Source organism: Beta vulgaris, chromosome 4, assembly GCF_026745355.1.
Source record: "Beta vulgaris subsp. vulgaris cultivar EL10 chromosome 4, EL10.2, whole genome shotgun sequence".
NCBI classification, from domain to species: Eukaryota; Viridiplantae; Streptophyta; class Magnoliopsida; order Caryophyllales; family Amaranthaceae; genus Beta; species Beta vulgaris.
This window is the reverse complement of record NC_079205.1, coordinates 19,439,275-19,448,486: the sequence shown is the minus strand read 5'-3', so window position 1 is coordinate 19,448,486 and position 9,212 is coordinate 19,439,275. Positions and strand designations below refer to the sequence as shown.

At 43.4% G+C, this 9,212-nt stretch overlaps 1 non-coding gene across 1 annotated transcript; it reads right to left on the bottom strand.

Moving 5' to 3' along the window:
- Positions 1–1,985: 1,985 nt before the first annotated feature.
- LOC125497268 (small nucleolar RNA R71) lies at positions 1,986–2,092 on the bottom strand. Its single transcript, XR_007273897.2, has one exon. It is a non-coding gene; the product is annotated as a small nucleolar RNA R71 (small nucleolar RNA).
- Between the last annotated feature and the right edge of the window lie 7,120 nt (positions 2,093–9,212).

Below are 9,212 nucleotides of genomic sequence, written 5' to 3'. Positions count from 1 at the left end.
TGTATTGAATTGTAGGTTTTGGAAGCTATTACCTACTTTACATGATTGCACAGTGGATTAGAGGGTTAGATGCCGAGTTTCTAGATCCCGAGATGATTTCCGGGACTTTGAGCAAAGAAGAACAAGAAACGAGAAAATACTGATCGGCCCGATAGCATCGGGCGGCCCAGCCCGATCGGGCGAAGAAGCGCGTTCAATGTTCTGTGCGGGCCCGATCGGGCGTTTCAACGCCCTGTCGTATTTTGGTGTTCCGCCCGATCGGGCGAGTTGGCCCGACGTCGGGCGCCCTTCCATCTACTCTGCCTGCCATGTCATAAGACCGCCCGATGTCATCGGGCGTCTGATGGTTTTTTGCCTTTTTCTTCGCTTTAGAGCCCGATGCCGTCGGGCGACTTAGGCCCGATCGGGCGTCTGACGAGACGCGGATTTTTAATGATTACGGGCCCTTCTTTCGAGATTTTCTTCTATTGTTTTAGGGCTTGTATAAATAGAAAAATAGAATTATTAGCTCTATCTAGTTTTTATTATTAGTTTTCTCTAGGAGTGTTTCAAGAACCTTAATTTAGTCTTTGTGATTTCAATTCAAGATCAAACCTTTTGCTTATTCATAGTTCAATATAATTCGGTAATCTTTCTTCTTTATTTCTTTGTTATTTCTTCCATTGTTAATTATATTGTTTTCTTAGTTATTTGCCACGTTTCAAAGTATGAGTTTTTATATGATTCTTGTTATTGTTTCATGATTATGAGTGAGTAGTTCTATATCTAGAATTGTGGAGATCTATGTATGCAATGAGGGATTGATAGATTAGTTTGATTATCTTGTATTTCAACTGTTTCCTTTGATTGATTCTTCATGCTAGGATTATAAGTTAGGCCTGATTTATATTTCTACTTTGCAATACTGAATCTACTTCGAGAGGAGAGATACCGTATAGGCTTTCAATTATTAGGCAAAGTGACCCTTGACTATGCGAGAGCGGCTGGGTGATCTTTGAGGGAGGTAATGTTCGAGAGAAATTACATGTGCCCTAGACAGTTGACTTACTAGGTGGTTATTATTTATCCTTGATTTCCCGAATTGTATGCATAGTGATCCATGATTCTAGTACTTTATTAATATATTTACACTTCATATTTAATTCTGCTATCTGTTTAGTCTTAGTAACACAACCATTCATCTGATTTCGTTAGTAATATTAGAGTTCAGATACATAGTATAACTTCTCCCTGTGGATTCGATCCTGACTTCCCTGACTACTAGTTAGTGGACCTTAGGTTATTTTTGATTAGGTGATACGACTTTAGCCTTCAAATTTTGGCGCCGTTGCCGGGGAGACGGTTTATTTTATTTTGTCTGAATTATAGTATTAAACTAACCTCTACTCTGAAGAACACCTGTTCTTTGGAGCATCTCACGTTTGTTTTAGTGTTTTTGGTGTATGAGCAGGAAATTGAAATCTCCAAATCTCATCCCGTTCGATCCAGAGATTGAAAAGACCGCTCGTAGACTCAGAAAGAAAACTAAACAAGCTAAGCTGTCTGCAGGGACACCCTCCCAAAAGACACCTCTCCACCATCTTCCCCACACAAGAAACCCCACCTCACCTATTACTGTCAACATGGGTGAGAATGTTACTCGAACCTTCAGAGACTATGCACAACCATCTCCTGATAACGTGCCTACTGGGGTACGGATGCCCACTATTGCTGCTACAAATTTTGAGATCAAGTGAATATGGTTCAGAATAATCAGTTTGCTGGGTTACTATCTGAAGACCCAAATCAGCACTGCAGAGATTTTTACAGTGTTGTGCTACTCAGAAGCAAGCTGGTGTTACTCCTGATGAGATGAAACTCCTCTATTTGGTTTCTCTCTGCGCGATAAAGCTTTGTTCTGGTATATAAGCTGCCTTCCACCATCACCACCTGGCCAGAACTTTCCAAGATTTTTCATCAAGTGGTACCCTTACCAGAAAACTGCAGATATGAGACATGCCATAGTTACTTTCACCCAAGATCCTGGTGAATCTCTATATGAAGCTTGGGAGCGGTTCAAGGATCTGCAGCGTCTATGTCCTCATCATGGGTTGGACCAGTGGTACTTGTGTCAGATTTTCTACACTAGAGTTGATGCAGATACACGACGGGTAATTGATGGAGCATCTGGTGGGTTCTTCATGGATAAAGCAATTGAGGAAGGGTATGAACTTTTGGAGAAGCTAGCATCTAATCAAGCCTCTACCATTCGTTCCTCTTTGAAAAAGGGAGGTAAACATGATGTTGAAGCCATTTCCTACTGTCTGGGCAACTAGCTCTCTAACTCAGAAATTGATCCCTGAAGTTAGGTAATGATTCCTCCCAAATGAGTGTTAATGCGATGGCTAGTGCTTCTAACTATAATGTGCATTATGTGATGCTTGTGGAATATCTGGGCACAACTCTCAAGAGTGTCCTGCGCTGGGAAATAACTGTGAGGCCGTCAATGCTTTCCAGTCACAACCTAGGAACCAGTTCAACCCTATTCCAACACCTACAATCCTGGGTTAAGACACATCCCAACCTCTCATATAGGAGTACTAATGTGTTGAACCCTCAACCTCAACAACCATATCCACCTCAACAACAGGGTCAACAATACCAACCTCCACAACAAGCTCCACCTGGTTTTCAGAGAAATCAAGCACCCCCACAGCCTGCTCCTCCTGCTGACCCAGCCATGACAGAGTTGAAGAATATGATGTTCCAGATGCAGAAGGGTTCAATGCTTTTCAAGCTGACACAAAAGCTCAACTGGAAAATTTGGGCACGCATAACAAGATGTTGGAGACTCAACTAGCTCAGTTGGCTAGTTCTTCTGCTAGTAGGCCACCTGGGGCCTTACCTTCACAATCAATGCAACCAAGGGACACTGCCAATGCCATCACTCTTAGGAGTGGAACACATTATGATGGTCCCCCAATGCCTAAGGATGGTCCGGTTGAGCAGAAAAAAATGCAGACTACTGAAACTTCGTCGCTCCTGAGGCTACCACCAACACAAATGCAGAGAACAGACAGTACCTGAAAACAGTCCTCCACCACTCCTGCGATAAGGTTCCATTCCCACTCGTCTATCAAAAATAAGCTGGATCACCAACTTGGTAAGTTTATGGAGGTAGTGAAAAATCTTCAGGTAACTGTTCCATTTACTGAACTCATTACTCAAGTACCTGCATATGCTAAATTTTTGAAGGAAATTTTGACTAGGAAAAGAGCCTTTAATGCAGTAGAAACTGTTGCCTTTACTGAAGAATGTAGTGCTCTTTTGCAAAATCAATCCCTCCTAAATTGAAAGATCCGGGGAGTTTCTCCATCCCTTGTAATATTGGCACCATATTTATTGACAAAGCCTTATGTGATTTAGGTGCTAGTGTTAGTGTCATGCCCTTGACTGTTTGTAAAAAGCTTGACATGGGAGATTTAAAATGTACCAACATTACTCTTCAAATGGCTGACCGTTCTGTTAAATACCCCTAGGTATCTTAGAGGACGTTCCTGTGAGGGTAGGTAAATTTTACATTCCTGTGGATTTTGTTGTGCTTGACATGGAAGAGGATACTCAAATCCCAATCATTTTAGGGAGACCATTCCTTCATACTGCTGGAGCTGTCATAGATGTTAAAAATGGGAAATTAACTTTGACTGTGGGGGATGATAAGGTAACTTTTAGTTTGACCAATGCTTTGAAAAGTCCCATGCTAGAGGAAGCCTGTTACAGAATAGATGTCATTGATGTGCTGGTTAATGATGACATGCCTCAATCCCTTATGCGGGATCCACTGGAGGCTTTGCTTTGTTTTACCTCTTCCACAGGTGATGATATTATCCGGACTACTGAAGTGGATGCTTGGGAAGCAGCTTTTACCTGTGTCGAGCTTGATGGTACTACCACTCATGAGGATGAACGGTTAGTATGTGCTACTCCACCGGTAGAGGTAAAGAAACCTGAACTGAAACCCCTTCCCCCTTCTCTGCGATATGCTTTTCTGGATGATTCTGAAAATTGCCCTGTGATTGTTAGTGCTGCATTAAATGATGGTCAAATGTCTCAACTTTTTCTGTTTTGCGACAACATAAAAAGGCATTGGATATAATATTGATGATTTGAAAGGCATAAGCCCTGACTTTTGCATGCATAAAATTCATCTTGAGGATGATCATCGTCCTAGTATACAAGGTCAGCGTCGTTTGAACCCGAATATGCAGGAAGTTGTCAAAAAAGAGGTTATGAAATTGCTTGATGCTGGGATTATCTATCCTATTTCTGATTCTAAGTGGGTGAGTCCAGTTCAAGTGGTTCCTAAAAAGGGTGGTACTACTGTAGTTAAAAATGAGAAAAATGAATTAATTGCTACAAGAGTAGTTACTGGGTGGCGTATGTGCATTGATTATAGGAAATTAAATGTTGCCACTAAGAAAGACATTTTCCCCTTCCCTTCATTGATCAGATGTTGGAACGTCTAGCTTGTCATTCTCATTTCTTGTTATCTAGATGGTATTCTGGTTTCTTCCAAATCCCTATCCACCCAGATGACCAGGAGAAGACCACCTTTACATGTCCTATGGTACCTTTGCATATGAAGGATGCCCTTTGGCCTATGTAATGCCCCTGCTACTTTCCAACGTTGTATGATGGCCATATTTTCTGAATTTATTGAGTCCATCATGGAAGTATTTATGGATGACTTTAGTGTGTATGGCATTGATTTTGATGCATGTTTGCTGAATTTGACTAAAGTACTGAAAAGATGTGAGGATGTCCACCTTGTCTTGAACTGGGAGAAGTGCCACTTCATGGTTACTGAAGGAGTGGTACTTGGTCATATTATTTCTGAACGAGGCATCCAGGTGGACAAAGCAAAAATTCAAGTGATTGAGCAATTACCCCTCCTGTGAATGTTAAGGGTGTTAGAGGTTTTCTTGGTCATGCGGGATTTTATCGCCGCTTTATCAAGGACTTCTCTAAAATTGCTAAACCACTTACTCAGTTGCTCCTCAAGGATGCCCCGTTCCTGTTTACTGATGAGTGTCTAGTGTCTTTTAACAGGATCAAGCAAGCTCTGATTACTGCTCCTATCATCGATCTCCAGATTGGACCCTCCATTTGAGATTATGTGTGATGCCAGTGATTATGCTGTGGGAGCTGTCCTTGGTCAGAGAAAAGACAATCCTCCATGCCATCTACTATGCTAGCAAGACACTCGATGAAGCTCAAGTTAATTATGCCACTACAGAGAAAGAGCTGCTAGCTGTGGTCTATGCCTTGGACAAGTTCAGGACCTATCTGCTTGGGTCTAAAGTCATTGTCTACACTGATCATGCTGCATTGAAGTACCTCCTGCCAAAAAGGAGGCCAAGCCTCGACTCATTCGGTGGATTTTCTGCTCCAAGAATTCGACTTGGAGATCAGAGATAAAAAGGGTGCAGAAAATGTAGTAGCTGACCATTTTCCCGATTGCAGTATGAAGATATGGAAGAAGGTCTACCCATTGAGACTCCTTTCCTGATGATAAGCTCCTGGCAGTCACTTCTTTACCCGTGGTATGCGGACTTCGCCAACTTTTGTGTGAGTGGACAAACACCTCCAGAGCTGAGCTACCAGCAGAGAAAGAAATTTCTCCATGATGCCAAACAATTCTTTTGGGATGACCCTTTGCTTTACAAGCTCTATGCTGACACCTTTGACAGGCGATGTATCCCAGAGTGGGAGGTGCATGACATTCTGAAGCACTCTCACTCCCTTCCATGTGGAGGCCATGCTGGGCCTTCCAAAACAGTAGCAAAGGTACTTCAATCTGGTTTTTATTGGCCAACACTTTTTCATGATGCTAGTATTTTTGTTAAGTCTTGTGATGCATGCCAACGAACAGGAAATATTTCCCGTAGACATGAGATGCCCCAAACCCCATCCTAGAAGTTGAACTATTTGATGTGTGGGGTATTGATTTTATGGGTCCTTTTCCCTCTTCCTCAGGCAATAATTTCATACTTGTTGTTGTTGACTATGTCTCTAAGTGGGTAGAAGCTATTGCATCACCAACCAATGACTCTAAGGTTGTCATGAAAATGTTCAAAAAGATTATCTTTCCACGTTTGGGGTACCAAGAGTTGTCATTAGTGATGGGGGATCCCACTTTCACAAAAGAACCTTTGAAGCCCTACTCAAAAAGTATGGTGTCTACCATAGGACTGGCCTAGCATACCACCCTCAGACAAGTGGGCAAGTAGAAGTGTCTAACCAGGAAATAAAGTCTATTTTGGAGAAAGTGGTAGCTAAATCGAGAAAAATTGGAGTGATAAGTTAGATGACACCTTATGGGCTTATAGAACTGCTTTTAAGACCCCTATTGGTACCACCCCTTATCGACTAGTCTATGGAAAAGCATGCCACCTACCTGTCGAACTAGAGTATAAGGCTTTTTGGGCGGTTAAAGAGTTGAACCTTGATGCCAAATTAGCAGGAGAAAAGCGTTTATTGCAAATCAATGAGCTTGATGAACTTAGATGACACCTTATGGGCTTATAGAACTGCTTTTAAGACCCCTATTGGTACTACCCCTTATCGACTAGTCTATGGAAAAGCATGCCACCTACCTGTCGAACTAGAGTATAAGGCTTTTTGGGCGGTTAAAGAGTTGAACCTTGATGCCAAATTAGCAGGAGAAAAGCGTTTATTGCAAATCAATGAGCTTGATGAACTTAGATTAAATGCTTATGATAGTTCGCGTCTCTACAAAGAGCGCACTAAGAGATGGCATGATAAGAAAATTCTGAGTAGGGAGTTCAATATTGGTGACAAGGTTTTATTGTACAACTCTAGACTAAAGGTTTTTCCTGGTAAGCTGAAGTCTAGGTGGTCTGGTCCTTTTTCTGTCACTAACACTAACAAGTTTGGTTCTATTGAGGTGATGAATGCAACAGGTGAGAAGTTCAAAGTTAATGGACAACGTCTGAAGTTGTACTATACTGGAATCCCTATTGGATCTGTGGAGGAGTTATACCTTCAACCCCCATCCCCGTCTGTTTGAGGGATGAAGCATTATGGTCGTGCGGGACCTTTGTAAACCAGCGCTAATCGGGAGGCAACCCGATTTCTTTCCTTTACTTTCTTAGTTTTTTTTCTAGATTTTTATTTTTACTTTGTTCATTTTTGTAGTTTAGTGAGAGAGTGAGAGGGTACTGATATTCCTCTTCAGGTCACATATGTGCAAGAGTGCTTACCAATTGGACATATTCACTCAAAAATACGAGCCCCTGCTTACTGGGCATAGCCCGAAGCCATCGGGCGAGGCTGCCCAATCGGGCGCGCAACGAAAGTTGAGAAAGCAAGAAAAAGTGCGTCGCCCGATTGCATCGGGCCTGGACGCCCGATCGGGCGAAGTACCGTCAACATGTTTTATGACAAAAAAATTGAGGAACTGACATAAGCCCGATGGTATCGGGCGACAACGCCCGATCGGGCCCGCAACCAGATTTGAGAAGGCACGAAAACGCCCGATCGGGCGTGGACACCCGATCGGGCCCGCAACGAATTCGATTTTTGGGACTGAACTGACAGACACCTGATGGCGTCGGGCGAGGCTGCTCGATCGGGCGCGCAACGAATTTGGGAAAATTTCAGTTAAAAAAAGACGCCCGATGGTACCGGGCAGACTCGCCCGATCGGGCTCGGGGTCCGACTGGTCAAAATAAAGGGGTTTTTTCCCCTCTTTTCACTCACTTCCTCTCACATTTTCTCTCTCCTCCAAACCCTAACCCCCAAATTCTCCCATCTTCTTCTCCAAACCTCCCTTTCCACCATTGAAGACCCTCCTTCAAACCTTCAAATTCTTACCAATTTTTCTCTCCTATCACTTTCTACTCATCTCTCATCCTACTTTCTTTACTTTTCTCCCACTCTATCTCTCTCCTTCATCTTCTTCTCTATTTTTTCCACCATTAAAGTGAGGATTTGACTGCTTCAAGTTTTTCCCCATTAGAGAGTGAGTTGAAGGTTTGATATTTTTGCACATTCAAGAACCATGTTCACAAGGCGACGAAAATCTACAACGGGCTCATAACCACCACCACCACCGGAAATTCCCCTAGATGAGACCTTCCCGGACGTCATTTTCTCCACGGAGGAACAAAGGGAACGATTTCAGCGCCTCAAGGGGCGCGAGGTAAGTCCTACCACATTCCTTGATATTGAATTCCTGGATAAATTGGGAATTAATAATGAATTCAAAGATTTTATGAAAATAATTGGTATGGAATCTCTTTATCCTGTTCATGTCAATACTTATCCAGTGCTTGTGTATGAATTCTATAGTAGCTTGAATGTGACCCACCCCCGTTCAGGACCAATCTCGCATGTTTCCTATAGGCTCTTAAATAAGGACTTCACCCTCACCCTGCCGGAGTTTGCTCGCATACTCCGTGTCCTCAACCGGGGGGAGATTGGGCATCCACCTGACTATCATCACAGGGACATTTACTATGCCATAACGGGGGATGAAACTGATTTTACCTTGCAACACTGTCATGCTAGGTACATACACCAACCCATCTTTAAGATTTGGGTTCGTTTCATGTCTAAGACCTTATTTGGGAGGGTTGAAGGGCAGCTCATTCGAGGGGATGAGCTTTATCTCATAGGTAGGTACATGTATCGGGGCACTCCCTGCCGTTTCCACTACAACATCCCACACCATGTTGCGCTCCAAATGGAGCGTATTGCCACCACATACCCTAAGCGGCGCGCCGATGGGACGTTTTCCTCTCGGCCCATCGTGAACGGGGGCTAGTCACTCTTTTTGCTAGGGCCATCCCAGATTTTGACGAGACTCGCTATCAGCCAGCCTTAGGCCCTACCCTATTGGACTATGCCTATCTCACTCGCCTGCATTGTTTAGAACGGGGTGGGGACACATACCAGTGGCAAATTAACGGAATGCGTTCCATTGACCTGACCAACCCTTTGGCCAAAATCAAACCTGGCCAACCTCACTATCACCTTCCCATTGCAGGTTCTGACTTTCCCCACCCTCGCCCCCAGATCCCTGAGCGTACCTATTATCGTCGTCCCCATGTTGAGGATATCCCCTCATCTTCTGATGCTCCCCCTCCCCCATATTCTACTGCTCCTCCTTCCTTTGATTTTCAGGAGATGATGACCCTGCTTCAGCGTAT